The sequence below is a fragment of the Cnephaeus nilssonii genome, assembly GCF_951640355.1.
Source record: "Cnephaeus nilssonii genome assembly, chromosome: 4".
Classification (NCBI taxonomy): Eukaryota; Metazoa; Chordata; class Mammalia; order Chiroptera; family Vespertilionidae; genus Cnephaeus; species Cnephaeus nilssonii.
The window spans coordinates 20,288,940-20,304,446 of record NC_137075.1 but is presented as its reverse complement, the minus strand read 5'-3'; the positions used below and the strand labels follow the sequence as shown (position 1 = coordinate 20,304,446).

The 15,507-nt window shown below is 41.4% G+C and overlaps 1 protein-coding gene across 1 annotated transcript in view; it reads right to left on the bottom strand.

Annotated features, from left to right (window-relative positions):
• The window catches only part of SLC25A21 (solute carrier family 25 member 21), a 514,916-nt gene that overhangs the window by 57,948 nt on the left and 441,461 nt on the right, over positions 1 to 15,507 (bottom strand). The window lies entirely within an intron of this gene.

Here is a 15,507-nt window from a genome sequence, read left to right as displayed (position 1 = left end):
CCAGCTGTGAAGCAATGCAAGCTGCTTCAGGGCCTTGGGCCTTCTTTTGGATGTTCTGGGTCTCACTGACTCAGCTGTGGTTTGTTAGGTAAATTCAAAGGACCAGGTCATTCATATGCAAAAGTCTCTGCGCACAGCTGGGGTGGGGCGGAGTCTCAGGGCAGAGCAAACAGCAATGGCTTCCCATCAGCCCTGCCCTAAGAGGCCCTCGGGTCTCAGTGTCCCTTGGTAATTGCTGCAAGCACCTCTGAGAGAAAGCCGCCCTCGAGTTCTGCCCACTGCCAGACAGTCCAGTTTCTACTCATATGAGTCTGGGTCCCCAGAGTCTCGCCTGGAACTGGAATTCAGAGCAGTCAGGAGCTTGTGTCTCCCTCCCGCTTGAGAAAGCCTGCCGCATACTCAGTTGCCAGCTCTCTCGTTGCACGCGCCTCCGTACCACTGCCTTTACTTCCGCAGCATCTCTGAGTCTCAGTGTGCTTTTCTCTTTCCTTCTAGTTGTAGAATTTCCACTCAGCCAGCCTTCCTGTGGTTCTGGCTGATGTCTGTTTTGTCTTTTAGTTGTAGTTTTGAAGTTGTTGTGCGAGGCAGCAGTTCAGGTGTTTACCTATGCCGCCATCTTGGTTTCTCTTCTGGTTTTAAGTTTTGACCCACATCTAGCCCACTGGAGAACTCTTTGGAAGAGGAACAAGAACCAATGCCAGACATCCCATAACATCCTAATATATAAAAACCCAGGGTCCGTAACATCCAAAACGACCAAAGTCTCGACCGACCAGAAGTCAGTGCTGGGTTGCTGTGGCAATCTCGCACTGACTGCTGTGGCTGTGGGAGCCTGGACCCAGCACTGACTGCCGAGGGAGCTGTGGATCAGGGCCCAAGAAAGGCCTGGAGAGAGAAGCAGGGTCTTATCCGTAGCCTCCATGAAAGCTGTTGATTAGCACTTGCCTCTCTGATCAGGCCCGTTGATAGGCCCCGAGAAACCCACCAATCAGAACCAAATCTGGGTGAAGTGCGAGGAGCCAATGGCTGCCTGGGAGGAGGAGTTTTGATGCTGACTGGCATAGAAATTGACCAACAGAACCTAATCTGGGTGAACTGTGAAGGCAGAACCTAAGGTGGGGCCTGAGGAGGGGTTTTAAGGGCAACAGCTGTTTGGTGTAAGGTGTAAGAAAGCGGTTCAATTTTTTAATGACCGGTTTGGCAGTATAGTGCATATGGCTGGCTATCAGTCCCGATAGAGGGATTATGTATTTTTGTCTGGCAAGAGCATCTCCTCCTGACGAAAAAGCCTTTTCTCCCCCATTTAAGCAATCCTATCCTATATAATCTATCTATACTACTAAAAGGGTAATATGCTAGGTCGACTGGCTATCTTCTGGACATCCGACTTCCTTCCGGACAAAGCCATGGTGGTGAGGGCCAAGGCAGAGGCTGTTAGGGGCAATCAGGCAGGCAGACAGAGAGGTTAGGGGCAATCAGGCAGGCAGGCAAAGGCAGTGAGGGGCAATCAGGCAGGCAGGCAGGTGAGCGGTTAGGAGCCAGCAGTCCCAGATTGCAAGAGGGGTGTCTGACCGCTGGTTTAGGCCCATTCCCACAGGCGGTCAGACATCCCCCAAGGGGTCCCCGATTGTAGAGGGTACAGGCTGGGCTGAGGGAACCCCTCTCCCATGCACAAATTTTGTGCACTGGGCCACTAGTCTATATAATAAAAACCCAGTGGTTGTGACACTCTAACAACCAAAGACTGGTCACCAGGAGGCTGCGTGCATGGCGAGGCGTGCACAGTTGGGCGGGGCTGTGTGTGCAGCGAGGCACGCGTGGGTGGGTGGGGTCACATGATTTCACATGCTGGGCTTCTAGTTTTAGTATAAACTATATGGCAACCCTCATGTTTTGTTTCTCAAAGTTGCTACTTCTGAAAGTAATGAGTTTGATTTTATCTAGCATGTGTAGGAAAATGTTAACTTGGATGTTTATAAACTTTTGTTAATATTGTTATAAGTAAAAATAGTCAAAATTTGTTGAATGCTTACCACGTACTAGCCACTCTGTTAAGGATAAATATTTGAAGGCATATGGACGTATTTTAATCTCATTCAACTCCCACAACAAGCCCTTGAAGTGGATATGATTACGTTAATCATTTTTCAGGGGAGGCTATCATCACATCACTGCCAAATAGGATACAGTGACTCAAATCAAGTTCCATTGTCCTCACAGTCCATGTTCTTGACCACTGGGCTATACTGTATTTCAGTTTTTCTTGAAATGAAGCTACTTTATAAATACTTTTAGAAAGTTACTTCTGTTGCAAAAATGTTTTGACATTTCTTATTTTAGGAGGAAGCAGAAATGGCAAATAAAAATCAGGTTTCTATTCCACTTCATTCAATTCTGTTCTAAAGTAATGTGAAACACTACATACACAACTGATAGATTTGGGCTGAGATGAACAAGATCATTTTTTGGTGAAAGCTTTGGGGTTGTTGATTAAATATTTTCTAGTTGGATCAGAATGAGAAAAAACAGTACACCCTAGTATAAACCTTCTTCCCCCCTAGGATAAATTTTGCCTTTAAGAGGCACACCAGGATAATTCTATCAAGGATTAAGAGAAAGAGAATACTTCAGTAACATGATAAAACACTGAAATACTAATATTAAATATTAAAATAAAAAATTTTATCCAAAAAGTCAGTGGGGAACTCTATTGGTTGCTCACCCAACAGATACCCCTCCAACCCCTTCTTGTTCCCTGGGGTTCAAATGCAGGTATTCATCAGCCCCTATGCTGGGAAGAAAACCCTTATGTTGGGAAGAAACCCCTATGCTAGTCCAAAGGATGAAGTAGAATTCTTCAAGCCAATCATGGTGGTCCCATTCCTTTGCTAGTGGAACCTATTGCATGCATGGCATATGACCCAAACCTAGCCCATGAAACCTGGGGGAGGAATGTATGCTGGAAGTCATGGATTTTCATCCTCAGGATAGAGGGACATGGGAAGAAAGTCCCTCTTCTTTTTAAGATGTTGTCCTAGCTCCACAAGGTGCCTGTGTCCTGTGGCCAGCTGAGATATCATTACCTGCAAGCTGAGGATAGCCAGCAGAAAGATGGAAAGGACCTGGATCTTGAAGAATGAATTAACCCATCTTGGCATCCTACCTCCAAATATATGATTATGTGCAATTAAAAAATAAATCTTTAGTATTTGAGCTTTCAACTCTGTCTTCTATTAACCTACAGCTAAAAATATTCTGATGCAAACAGTCTTTAACACCCCATTTCTGAAAAAGTCTTAAGTGGTAACTCTTAAATCATAATTATAGCAAAGATAGTTATTAACTGTTAAACAGAGCTTTAGAAGGAGACTGTGAGAACCATTTTAAAAAGTGGATTTAGATGATTTCTTTGAGGAGCCCATCACACACTAAAATCCTGTCCCATTAGGATGATTTCCTGTGAGAGAACCCCATACCACAGATGGAATGTGGAGAAGCTTGTAAGCGAACATGAGGATGGGGTTTCAGGTCTCTAAAGCCATTAGATCATGATGATTCATATACTAATGAGAGTTGTTGTTCAGAAACATAAGTAGACAAAGAGTACTACAATATTGGATCACATTTGTTTTTAATTTATGGTAAAAACAGATCCTGTATTACTTTGTACCTCTATAAAATGTAGATCAAAACTGCACTGCACATGTTCTCAAAGACACAGCTCACACACAGCTTATTTGAGATAAATATTGGTGCCAAACCCCACAACATAATTTTACCCCTCATTTCCCCCATACCCACTTTACAGTGTGAAGCTATTTAACATATTGGGTGGCTCCAAGATTATAGACCCACCAATGAAAAGATGTTGATTGTATGATGCAAGGAAATGTGGAATTTCCTTTGAGTTTGAGTTTGTGTCCCATCTTGGTGGTTCATTTACAGCCATGCAAACCCTCAAAGAAGCCTTCCTGCTGTCTCTCATTAGTAGGCTCTGCTTTTAGGTTACTTTGTTTAAGGTCCACATTTTAGGCGTCCAAAGAGACTAGACATATCCTTAATTAAACATCTTGTACCTGACAACATCTTTAGTCCATTGGATGGCTGAATAAAAAGTTATTTGCTTTAAGTCAGCTACTGTAATCTGAAGACTTTGTGGTGAATAGTGAGTAGACAGAAGAGTAAAAATTGGACTCAGGTATAGAAACCAAAAAGGAGCTGGAAAATCACGTGCTGCCTGCCCCTCCTTCCCTTCCTCTGAGTTGGTTTTGCTGTCATTTTCCTAATTTAGTATGTAAGAAAAGTTTGTTTGGAACTCATTTGTACTGTAGAGTTGGACCGCTCCTCCAGGCAGGCTGGGAAATTTCCGAATTTGCTGGGCTAGTCAGCAGGGTGTTGGTGTTAGGAGCAGCAAGATGGAATCTTTTCTTCATAGCAGCCCCAAGGAGGAAGGGAAACTGTTGCTGCTTCACAATGACCTTCAGAGGGAGTCATACCCTGTTGTTCATCAGGAAGTTTATAAAACTCAACTGATAGATTCCTGAGAAATGAGTATAAGGAAACCATGAATAAATTATCTTCCCATCTAAGAGAGGAGAAGGTTAATGTACGAATCTGTTGCCCGTGGAAACTGAGGCTTTCCCTGGTTGTTGGAGAGGAAGGGCTTTGGGGCCCAAACTGCTTCGATTCATAATGTAGGTCCAGCAACCATCACACTGAATGCCAGGATTGAGATGCACATCATCCAACCATGCAAAGGCCAATTAAAGAAATGATTTCCAAGTTGCAAAGCCATTTTCCAAGCCACCTGCAGCACACTCACATGCAGCATGAGAGGATGCTTTCACCTGGATCCCACGTCTTTGCCAAAAGCCTGGCATTCAGCAAGCGTCCAGAGCAGCAATAATACTCACCGGTGAAGCATGAAATAGGAGCGACAGGGAAAGTGACACCAGATCTCCAGTGGGGAAATTGGAAAGCATTAACACGTCTGTGTACCTAACAGAGCACAATTACTACATTTTATTTTGTTTCAACAGTCAGGACCTAAATGAACATCACCATTCAGTTCTGTTCTGGGCAATGATCCAAGCTCATCTTGGTACAGTTGATTTTGAAGCCTTACAGTCAATCATATCTCCACAATTTGTTCTTTTTTCAGTCTTCAGGCATCCTCCTGATTTCCATTTCTTGTTTGGAAGCCTTGAGTCATCTGTTCTGGCAACATGACCAACCCAAATCAGTCATTTTCTCCAAATTATATTGAAATAGGGATCGTGCTAGTTTGTTTTCTTCCTCCTTCTTTCTTTCACATAATTTTCCCTTTAAGGATCTCCTAATACAAAGCTGATTGAAGGCATACAATATCCTCTTTCTTTTGCTGTTGTCAAATCCAAGTTTCTTACCCACATGCTGTAGCTCTGTAATTAAAACAGTGAGGGTGGCTCTCAGCCCTGGGTTGTGAGTGCAAGGCTGCCATTGCTCCATGGGTTGTGTATCCCAGGGCAGAATTCTGACCCTGACACCAAACCTTTAGGGCATTATTCTGACGTCATTTACACTGATTCACAACATCCAAATGAAAGAGTGAGGTTTCATGCTCTGTTATTTGAATTCTGTAGAATCTGCAATCCGAAGCTCTCAAAATTATATGCATCTTCAGGCCATTTTCATTTAGGTAAAGAAGAGAGGGAAAGCTATACAGTATATCCTTCAGAGGAGAGAAGAGAACACCTTAAATAATGAAACAGATTCTTTTTAAAAGAATCAACTGAACTTCAAGGAAGTGCAACATAACTCAAATTTTAGCTAACATCTATAATAATAAAAGCATAATATGCTAATTAGACTGGACGTCCTTCCAGACGACCTTCCAGACGAAGCCGGGACTGGGAGGGAAGCCCAGTGTCGGCAGCCGGGGGAAGGAAGGCCTACTCTTGCACTTATTTCATGCATCGGGTCTCTAGTTCTAACATAAAGCTAACAAGTTTTCCCTGCTTCAACTCATATCAGATCTTCAGGCACAAAAAATATAGCTATTACTTTTCATTACAGAGAATTAATTGAATTAAATTTGCGCATATGGTCCTCAAATGTATTTGCTACCCTAAACCCATACCACTTTCATTATATGCTGTATGAAGAAATTCTTTAAAGTTTTCCGGAACACACATGTTTACCTGAACTTTCAGTATGATTTTACTATGACAATTAAACTTTGTTGATATGTCTAAAATAAACTACAAGTTTGATTTTCTAAGACACAAAAAAGTAGTGTAGCTGTCAGTATCACTTAGGCGGTAGGTCCATGGCTCCAGTCCCTGGAAAGTTGGCAGGGTCCTCGGTGCACTGAACATGTTGCACAGTTCAGCCCAAGGAAGGCATTAGCGTGATATAAGAACCAGAACCCTCATGGAAAATGCCAAGGAAAGAACAAGCAAAAAAGATATTTGAGAAGCAACTAAAGTAGTACATAATGTGGGTAGAATGTGTTGTTAATTGCTCCATTAATCTATAAATGAAGAGACTTATTTATAACTAACTATGCAAAAGTGTATTAATTTTTGGTGACAGCAGATTACCTTGCTTATAAAGGTGAACTCATTTCACTAGGAAATAATAATCATAAGAGCAGTCATTCACTCATGTGATGACAACTATGAAGAAAAGAAAAGGAAGGAAGGAAGGAAAGAAAGGAAGGAAGGAAGGAAGGAAGGAAGGAAGGAAGGAAGGAAGGAAGGAAGGAAGGAAGGAAGGAAGGAAGGAAGGACAACGAAAAAGACTGGGACTGAATGGAAACCAGGAAAGGAAAGAGAGAAAGAGAACCTGATCATGCCCTGGCTGGGTAGCTCAGTTGGTTGGAGAGTTGTCCTGATATACCAAGGTTTGGGATTCCACCCAAAGTCAGGGCACGTACAAGAAGCAACCAATAAATGTATGGAAGGTTGAAACAACAAATTAATGTTTCTCTCTCTCTCTCTCTCTCTCTCTCTCTCTCTCTCTCTCTCTCTCTCTTTCTTCCCTTACACTCTTTCTTGAATCAATTAGAAATAAAAGTGGGGAGTGAAGGAACTGATAAACAAGTTCCACTGAAGAAAGTCTTTGCTCCATTCTCTCACCAATCCTCCATTTTAATTTTGTTCTTTCCCCCCATAATGAAGTAATTATCATTCATTTATTTACTCACTCATTCATTCAGTATGTTTTGTTCCCAACACTAAGCTAAACACAGTTTTCTAGGGTCAAATGTTGATTCAGTCTCATTATCCCAAAATCAACTAAGACAATTTTCTCCAACAATTCTTCTCTGAGATGGCAAACAATATCTTGATATTTTACCTGCTTGCAATACTTGAAAGATGTTGCCCTTCACATTATATTATATTAGCACATAGTAAAACTCAATTAATATTATATTAAATATACTTATATTCAAATAAGAAATGTATATATTTATGCATATATGTACAGTGGGTAGGCAAAAGTAGGTTTACAGTAACTTGTATGCAAAAAGAATGCAGATTATGATCATCACAATAGCTTTCTTTTTAAAAATATATATATTTTATTGATTTTTTTGCAGAGAGGAAGGGAGAGGGAGAGGGATAGAGAGTTAAAAATATTGATGAGAGAGAAACATCAATTCAGCTGCCTCCTGCACACTCCCTACTGGGGATGTGCCCGCAACCAAAGTATATGCCCTTGACCAGAATCGAACCTGGGACCCTTCAGTCTGCAGGCCAATGCTCTATCTACTGAGCCAAACCAGTTAGGGCGCAATAGCTTTCTTTTTTAAAAATATATTTTTATTGATTTCAGAGAGGAAGGGAGAGGGAGATAGAAACATCAATGATGAGAGGGAATCATTGACTGGCTGCTTCCTTCACTCCCCACACTGGGGATCAAGCCCACAACCCAGACATGTGCACTTGACCGGAATTGAACCCAGGACACTTCAGACTGCAGGCTGATGCTCTATCCACTGAGCAAAACCAGCTAGGGCTCACAATAGCTTTCTTAACTCAAAAGAATGTCACTCACAGCTGTAAAACTACTTTTGCCTGCCCCTGTATACACATATTCATACACACATATGTAAATAGATCCTGTATACAGATTCATACACAGATATGACTCCGTATATGAATAGTCTGAATGACATACAATTTTAACGGAATAAAATATCTATTATTCACATGATTACCATATTTAATCCAGGTTATAAATTGCTTGACAATGGCCACTTCTGTTCTTTATCACCACCCTCTGGCATTTAGCATTAATTTGATGCTACCTGTCAGTAAAGGCAATGTGATGTAGTGGGCAGGAGTGTGGGCTGGAACCACACTCTTTGGGTTTAAATTCTGGCTTAACCAGTATGTTAGTTGTTTATCCACCATGAAAAACCACTGGCATAAGAGGTGAACAAATTAATTCTAAAGCATTCCTGCCAGAACAGAGATGTTTGTTTATGCCAGCTCTCTTACAAGTGCTTATGGAAATGAGTTAGTACACTGTTGTAAGTAGCATGATTTAATAGCTTGCCCTAGCTGCAGAGCTAAATATGACTGCAGCTGGGACAGAAAGTCTCAGAATTCAGAGATATCCTTCACCAATGGAACCTCATCTAAGTGTGTGACCCAGTGCATGAGGAATTCACACCCTGTTGTGGAATTCTGCTACAACCAATTCATGCATGTTCGAGGTCAACGATGTTGCTCACTAAGTGCACTGAGCGGACAACTCCCAAAGTACATGTCACATTTGGAAATGCATTAACTCTATGGCCGCCAGTTACTACAGTAGGCTCCACATTAATTTCTTGAGGTGCCCCCTGGTGGACTTCCAACAAAACTGAGTCTATTGAGAGAAACTTGAGAAACAAAAATAGCAATCATTGTGCTAAATGCTTTACAACTATTATCCCATTCAAACATTCTACTCTTTTCATTATATAGACAAGAACATGAAGACCCAGAGAAGTTAAGCAATGTTCTTACTAGTCATGCAACTAGTAAGCAGTGGAGTAGGGATTAGAACCCAGGTGTATTTGACTCCCAAATCTCCACTCTTGAATGTTGTTTGACTTCTGTGTTCTCAGAGAGAGTCAGTCAAGTCCACTGGGAAACATCATTCCACCTCCTGGCTCTAGTGCTCTTTGGGTGACTGTGTCTCCAGTGTTCAGGCCCCAGGTTCTGCTTGGTTTCTGAGAGGGGCTAAAACTCTGGTTTTTGAATGGAGAAACAGCTCGCTGAGCCAGGGTTTGTAGTCTCTTTTGTCATCTACAGTCCCCTGCACCAGAGTTTTTTAAGAGCCTGAGTTCTTGTTTAACTGATTGAAACACAAGTTAAATGGGTAGTCAGCAAGCTTTCTGGATTTAATAAGTCAGAGTCTTTTTTGTACTTCATGGACTTCTGGATATGCACTGTTTTCCAGATCACCTTGAAAAAATTTTCCTTCATAGCACATTACTATCAATGAGTAAGTAAGGCCTATTTTTCTACCTAACTCCTGCAGTCAATGCACAAGTGGGATAATTTATGTAGAATTTAAGATATTTGAAAAACAATGCAGAAGACAACCCTAGGACTTAGTTTCTGGACAGTGGCTACCTCTCTCTGGTGATTTCATCCAGTCCTGTTACTTTAATTATCACCCATATGCTGGTAATTGTCAAACATCTCCAGTTGGATGTAATGATTAGCATATTCAAGGTGAATTCCTGATTATTCCTCCAAAAACTTGCTCCACCCACAATATTCTCCAGATCAATTAACAGAAACTCCATCTTTCCCATCACTCAGACCAGAAACTTTGAAAGCATATACTTGAGTTCTCTTATTTGTCTCTGTTACCCTGGTCCGAGCCTTGATAATTTCTCATGTGAGCCACTGTGATAGCCTCCTAACTAGTTTCCCTACATTCTATTGGAAATGCAGTAAAGTGGGTCATGTGACTCCTCTGTTCCCAACCTTCCAATATTCTCCCATCTCCCTCAGAGTGAAACCAAAGCCCCTTCAAAGGCCCTAGGCAATGTGCTTCCACCATAGTGTACTATGCCTCCCACCTCACCTCCTACCACTCTTTCCTTGGTTCACTCCCCTCCAACCCCAAAGAACTTCTTGTTCCTTGGACCAGGCACATTCTCACCCCAGAGTCTTTACACTTGCTGCGTCTTGTCTGGGATCCTCTTCGCCACATACCCCCATGGATCACTATTCACTTCTTTCATTCTGTACCAATGTTACCCTCTCAGTGAGCTTGATCTCACCTTTCTTTTACTTAAAATTGTAACACTTTCACCTTGGTACTACCTATCCTTTCTGGCTGCTTAATTTTTATTTATAGAATGTTTCCCCTCCAAACAAGCTTTATAGTTTACCTGCTTGTTTTATTTATTCTCAGTTGCTCCCACTAGGATGTCAGCTTCATGAGGACAGGAAAGGGCTTTTGTTTTTTATTTACTGCTGTATCCCAGGGGCTAAATACCGGACCCTTTACATAATCAATGCTCAGTAAAGATTTGTTGAATAAAAAAATAAATGCATTATATTCCCACTGACCCAGTTTGATGGCACTGTGAATAGAAAATTGTACCTGGTATTTTGAACTATTTCAAGATCAATCTCTTTCATTTTCCCACCAAATATCAACTCTTCCTGATTTTGTTGGAATCACCTAGACTTCACCAAATGACTATAAACAAGGAAAGCTTGGGACATCTGATCTAGAGAATATGAGTAGACTTCAGGAAATGGCAACGAGGAAGTCTAGACTTCATGAGTTATTATCAACTACCAACCTGTGGTAACAAACAGCATTTTCACCCACCCAGTCAGCTTCATCGCTTCTCTATACCTGCAGAACCTAATTCTAGTGTTCACATAGTTAGGCTATGTGTTCTCTCTAGCCCTGGCACGATTGATTTAATCAGCTGCTCTTATACTCCTGCCTCTAATTGTATGAGACATGAGCATGATACCTAATTTTAGCCAATGAAACTTGGGGAGCTTTTGAGAGAGGTTTTGTTTTTCCTTGCTAAAAATAGGATTCTTGTGTCTTACCTCCAGTGATGTGAATTTGGTAGGTCTGAGTAGAGGTTCAGGAATTTACATTTTTAACACCTGCTTAATTCTGATGCAGAAGGTCTATGAACTATACATTGAAAAATAGAAAAACATACTTCCCCATTAGGTTAATGACCTAGAGCTGCTCTAACACAGATATCTATCTGTTAGGATGCAGGCTAGAGTACTCACTCAGTACCATTATCAGGCAATTCCCCTAGGAACTTCAGGAACTCATCTCATTTTCCTCTACTCTCTAGCCTAGAGTGCACCCACTTTTTAGCCCAAGCTACGAATTGCAGGTGTGCTCCATACCTCTGATGTGCCCATCTCTGGTCTCCGAAACTACGAAGCTATGGATATTCTTACCCCATTCATCAGTGACTCATCCTACTGATGAGTCACTGCTGAATGGGGTACCAGGTCACATCCCCCAATACCCTTCAGAGGGACTTTGTTCTTACTTCTTGATTTTCTCTTTGATTTATTGAGGAACAGCATTGAGACATGCCAGAAACAGATTATTATCTTGTCCACATCTTTTTAGAGGAGATTAATATTTCATTTCACCTCTGTCTATCAAGACTAGCAGAAATATTGGTTGGCATACAGCATGTTTTGACTGTTTAAACACAAGAATAAAATTTAAATGAGGCTACTTTCTCTCATTCTGCTAACAGTCATGCATTTTGCAGAACAGGTACAACAGGAAGTAGCCTCCACTGCAAAGAAGCAGGACCACACCTACGGCAGTTTGAGCTAAAGAATGTAGGAAAATACTTTCCTTATGTTTTATAGAATAAACCAACGAAGAAGTCGGGCTTCTCTGGGGTTCTGCAGGTGACTGAGTTTTAGAGAAGGAACACTGCACGGGGAGTGTGCCTACAGATTTTGCTTCTAACTTGATTAGTTATTTGAGGAGAAAAAGACCTGTGAATTACCGACTAATTTGTTGTTTACACTTCTCACCAAATCCACTAACTGTTTGGGATTCTTCTGTCCCAAGGAGTTCCATTCCCTTCACATGCAGTCTATATTTCTTGTTATCATTTAGTTACCATTTTGGGAACCATTCACTTATTTACTAGCAAGTACTTCTTGAGCTAATATATACCTGGTACTAATATACCTACTATCCATCCATTCATCTATCTTATTGGTTCTGTTTCTCTGTAAAACATTGACTAACACACCAGGTCATATTAAAAGTCTAATTCCAGTCCTCTTAAGGAACTGCAAAGTATTTGAAGATAATTATTAAGCCCCATGATGCCTCTTCCTATAACAGGATCCCAGGCCCCCCCATTAATCTACCTTGGAGTCCCTGGACAAAAATTCACACTTAGTTTGGGCTGAGGGCACGCTTGAGCAAGGCCATTATTTCCTTGTTCTAAATGTAATATTTCTATTCATGTGGCTACAGATAAATTTAGCATTGTTTCATCCACACCATTCTGTTGTGTATATGTGTAATAGACTCACACACAAGTATATACAACCAATTTCTGTAAACCTACTACTCTTCCACTTCCCTAAGGCCATAATAGAAGACAAGAGAGATGGGTAAGGATAAATATGTTCCAAGTACATTAGTGGGGAAGGAAATAAACTTTAAAGAGGGCTGTTTAACATATATAATCTTATTTCATCTTTATTTACAGATGCAGAAAGAAAGATTCTGGGAGCCTGAGTAACTTCTCCACATTGACACAGTTAGGAAGAACTTGAGATGGAATTAATGCCCAGGCCGCTCTGGTCCTGAAGCCTGTGGTCTGTCCAGGGCCCACACCACACAACACACACACTATCAGCACTTAAAATATAAGGTGATGGATGGCATAAAAATATGAGAAAAAGACAGTGCTCAAAAGAGGAAAAAAGGGAGGACATTATAATATAAGGAAAAATTCAAATTTAATAGCAAAGGTATTATTAACTCTACATGGTTTTTTTATGTCTTTCTACAGAATTCAATAATTTTCATAGAAAATTACCAATAGCATAATGTGTGGCAAAGGAGGAATAATTACATATTTTTCAGGTGAGTTTATGAGTGAGGAAACAAAAAAAAAAAACCCAATGCACACTCAATGTCATAACGGTTAACTTTAAAATTGATATTTAAGCCGAAACCGGTTTGGCTCAGTGGATGGAGCGTCGGCCTGTGGACTCAAGGGTCCCATGTTCGATTCCGGTCAAGGGCATGTACCTTGGTTGCGGGGCACATCCCCAGTAGGGGTTGTGCAGGAGGCAGCTGATTGATGTTTCTCTCTCATCGATGTTTCTGGCTCTCTATCCCTCTCTCTTCCTCTCTGTAAAAAATCAATAAAATATATTTTTTAAAAAATTGATATTTAAGATTAAAGCTGTAAATATCAGGGAAATAGTGTAGGAAAATAAACATTTTAAATTAATATAAACTGCTATCTGCAATTCTAAACTAAAGAGAAAAAAGGAAATTAAACAGAGAATTCCATTTAGTCTTGACCCTTGAAAAACTGTGCCCCAAACTGTACCCCCATTCATATGAAATAATAATGGATGGGGAGAAATCTGCTGACTACATTTTAGAAAAATCTGACACGGAACAGTGTTCATCCAGCCATAGGCATGGAAGTCTCTAATGCACTGAAAAAGGAATAGTGTGATACCTGAGAAGAATTCAGTTACCACCCACCATGAAATCCAACACTGCAGTCAGAAAGTGGGCATTTTCCATGTAGAACGATCCCATGAACCACATATGTGCACACATGCTAGTGTAGGCATAGTCGCATACATGGTGGTTTCCCCCTCCATCTCTGTCAGTGCCCTGTGGCGATGGGAACTGATCCCTTGGGACCCACACTCCCCATGTGTTCCTGCGGGGTTTGGAAACACATCCCATAGAGCTGCCAGCAGATGTTCCTGGTGACGGCCTCAGAGCCTCTTCCCCTGGAGGCCAGGTGGGTTATGTGTAGAGGTCTGGCATCCCTACCAGGACGGCAAATGAAACCCTGGGACTCAGGGCTGAAAGTGGATTTCCTGCACGGCTGAGCCAAGCACTTCCAACTATCCAGCCAGATGTTTCTTTACATGGTCCTGGCAGCCATGGCTTGAGAAGGAGCCAGAATTTGGCCTGATTTCTATACTGAAAAGTTTGATGGAATGCTGGGGTTGTGCCATCCCGTAATAAAAGCAGTGGCCCTTCAGATTGGCACACCATTCCCATTTGCCTTGGGAGTCCCTCCACAGGGAACAGGGGCTTGAGTAAAAGTGGGTGTGTCCATCCAACCCATGCCAGGGCCTGGGCGGGGGAGGAGCAGAGGGGTGGGGGCTGAGGGAAGGTGGATGGAGAAGAAAGGCTCTGAGTGATTGGAAGCTGGTGCCAGATGGAGCTGGAAGATGGTGCTCTGCTGCCTCCCTTGCACATGTGTGGTCACCAGGGGATTGCCTGGCTAGGCACGCTGCTTCACATCTGTCAGCTAAATCAAAGATGCATAATTGAAGATGCAAAGTGAGAAACATTACGTGGTTCACAAGGCTCCCTGGAGGATTCTGGATCTGTAATCCAGTGAGGAGATGTTAATGAGAAGTGAGCCTAGCGCTCTCATCTGTGAGAGGAGATCTCACCCCAGCTGTGTCTAAGGATGCGGAAAACTTCTTTTGCAAAATGGGCAGTCTTTCTTGATTGGCCACTGCCTGCCTGTTTCTCCTGGAACCCTTTGGCCTTCCTCCCAAAAAATGTTTCTTTTTGAAGCTTGGGCAATTTCTGAGCCTGAGGAAGGCTCAAGAGATGCTGTGATTGAGGCTTGAGGATAAATGTGTCAAGGAAGGCTGTCTAGATAAAATCATTAACCTGGTAGAATGTCTTAAAACCAAATTTAAACATTTCCAACTGCTTAATCTTAAAAGTAATACATAGTCAAGGTAAAATTCAAACAATACCTAAGGATGGAAAGGATGAACTAAAAGTGTAAATAGGATTCTTTGCTCACGTTCCTAGAACAGCGTTTCTCAAATGTTCTGTGGTAAAGGAATACTTTTTTTCTTATTTTCAATTTTCATGGGCCAACACTTTATAAAACACAATACAAATGAATTCTAATAAAATTACAAATAAAAAAGCATGCAAAGGCATTCAAAATACAAACCCATTAAAAAATTTTAAGTTCAACCCATCACACACAGGGATGTAGTGGCAATATCAAACTGCTCTACCATTTCTGAACACTCTCCATTTCTGTACTTAATATGGACTTCACTTTCACATTCAATTTCTTCTGGAGATTTTCAACCACTTTTATACATATCAAACCTATGAACATGTAGATAAATGTTTTTAAACATAAGAAGAATCATACTATACCTACTGCTCTATAACCTGCCTTTGTACCTAATATATTTTGACATCTTTCATATTAGCCCATTAAAGATCTACTTCATTATTCTTTAAACTGAT